This window comes from Suncus etruscus, chromosome 6 (assembly GCF_024139225.1).
Source record: "Suncus etruscus isolate mSunEtr1 chromosome 6, mSunEtr1.pri.cur, whole genome shotgun sequence".
In the NCBI taxonomy this organism is placed as follows: domain Eukaryota; kingdom Metazoa; phylum Chordata; class Mammalia; order Eulipotyphla; family Soricidae; genus Suncus; species Suncus etruscus.
This window is the reverse complement of record NC_064853.1, coordinates 20,061,858-20,064,253: the sequence shown is the minus strand read 5'-3', so window position 1 is coordinate 20,064,253 and position 2,396 is coordinate 20,061,858. Positions and strand designations below refer to the sequence as shown.

Genomic DNA, 2,396 nt, shown 5'->3' with positions numbered 1-2,396 from the left:
AACTGATTACAACTGGGTCTGTGGTGATCTGTAAACCATTCACTCTCTAGGATCTGGGACAAAAGAGTATCAAATTATAGAGATGACAGGAATGACTCTCCTACATCTGTTGGATTCCAGGGGTGCCATGAATCTCCACCATTCCCCATCCATTCTCTGCTGATGAAATCATGGTTTTGAGATTGTATCTCTATATTCTAAGAAGGGACTGATTCCGAAGTTTCTTGTTGGTCTTCCCCACTATAGTAGCTCAAGGCTACAGATCTGATATAGAAGTTGCTGGAACCTTCGTAACTATGATCCTGATAGTGAACTCAGGGACTGACTGAGAAGTGACAGTGAATGGTCCCTACATCCATGGATCCACTCATTGTCTGCTGGTGATTTTCCAGAACTCTGCTTATTACCTGACTGCAAGAAGCCTCCATTCCTGCAAGATGCCTTTGTAACACTGCAGTGCCAGTGAAATGCAGGTCCTGTGAAATATCTTGTTCCTATACATGGATGTACACGGAATCTATTATGCTGAGTGAAATAAGTCAGAGAGAGAGAGAGAAAAACGCAGAATGGTCTCACTCATCTATGGGTTTTAAGAAAAATAAAAGACATTCTTGCAATAATAATTTTCAGACACAAAAGAGAAAAGAGCTGGAAGTTCCAGCTCACCTCAGGAAGCTCACCACAAAGAGTGATGAGTTTAGTTAGAGAAATAACTACGTTTTGAACTGTCCTAATAATGAGAATGTATGAGGGAAATGGGGAGCCTGTTTAGAGTACAGGCGGGGGTCAGGTGGGGAGGAGGGAGACTTGGGACATTGGTGATGGGAATGTTGCACTGGTGATGGGTGGTGTTCTTTACATGACTAAAACCCAAACACAATCATGTATGTAATCAAGGTGTTTAAATAAAAAAAATAAATAAATAAATAAATAAAACCAGAAAAAAAAAAAAAGAAATGTCCCTGTTATAATCAGTGGAGAAAATGGCTCTAGGCTGTGAGTAACCCCTGCAATAATTATGTTTTTTACTGTCTGGGTCTAAAAATTGGGTCAAACCTGGGAACTGAACAAAGAGTGTGACTTTTTCTTTTTTTTTAAAGCATACAGCACCCAGCATTCCCAGGCGGTCTACCATCCAAGTACTAACCAGGCCCGACCCTGCTTAGCTTCCGAGATCAGATGAGATCGGGCGCGTTCAGGGTGGTATGGCCATAGACATAGTGTGACTTTTTATTTAAGAAACCAGTTTCAGCCTCTTTTTCCTCCATCCTTGCCTTCTGGTTTTAGATTCAAGCTGCAGCCATATTGGCTAATCATCTATGTCTCTCTGAGAAACCCCTGTGGAGTTAGATATCTTCCCACCTCCATCTCCCTATGACCCAAGATCACCCATGATCGGCCTCTTTCCTCTTAGTTTTATAGAAAAATACTGGAATATATGGTAAAATAAAGTAATCTGTGTCCGAAGGTTCTATCAAAAAGACAGGAGCCCAGATATAAAAGATAAGAGATTAAAAAATGCAATAAATAATTCTAAAAAGGTGTGTACGTAGCAGGTATTTTGTTGTTGTTGTTGTTGTTTAGTTGGTTAGTTGGTTTTTGGTTTTTAGTATTTTTGCATAGGCAGAGAAAAATATGGAGAAAATAGAAAAGAAAAACCTTTGGCCTAAAAACAAAGAGACATTACACATGAAGCATCCTGGTATAAGACCAACTATAGGCTTCGGGCATACTAAATTGTCTAATCCCAAAGTCTTTCTCTGTGTTTACCAATATTTTCTTATGGTAATTAATAACTGTGCTCTGTCTTAACTCTTTAATCAATCTGGAATTAATTTTTAAGGGAAGACAAAAAGATAAAATTTAAAATATTTTCTAAATGATTAGGCTAGTGAAACTTTTCTCATAGACACATGTGTGCTCTTTCCCATGATAAATTTTTTTTTGGTCACACCCAGCAATACTCAGGGGTCACTCCTGGCTTTACGCTCAGAAATCGCTCCTGGCAGGCTTGGAGGATCATATGGGATGCTGGGATTCGAACCACTGTCCTGTTCTTCTGCATGCAAGGCAAACACCCTATCTCCATGCTATCTCTCCAGCCCCTCCCATGATAAAATTTATTTTTATTTTGGTTTTTCGGGCCACACCCGTTTGATGCTCAGGGTTACTCCTGGCTAAGGGCTCAGAAATTGCCCCTGGCTTGAGGGGACCATATGGGACACTGGGGGATCGAACCGCAGTCCTTCCTTGGCTAGCACTTGCAAGGCAGACACCTTACCTCTAGCGCCATCTCGCCGGCCCCATCATGATAAAATTTTTAAGTAACCACTGGCCCAACAATTTATAGAATCATCCATTCTTTTCAGACTGATTTTTGTTATATGCTAAATCCT

At 40.4% G+C, this 2,396-nt stretch overlaps 1 non-coding gene across 1 annotated transcript; it reads right to left on the bottom strand.

Annotated features, from left to right (window-relative positions):
• Positions 1-1,098: 1,098 nt before the first annotated feature.
• On the bottom strand, positions 1,099-1,217 carry LOC126012335 (5S ribosomal RNA). Its single transcript, XR_007496848.1, has one exon. It is a non-coding gene; the product is annotated as a 5S ribosomal RNA (ribosomal RNA).
• Positions 1,218-2,396: the final 1,179 nt, after the last annotated feature.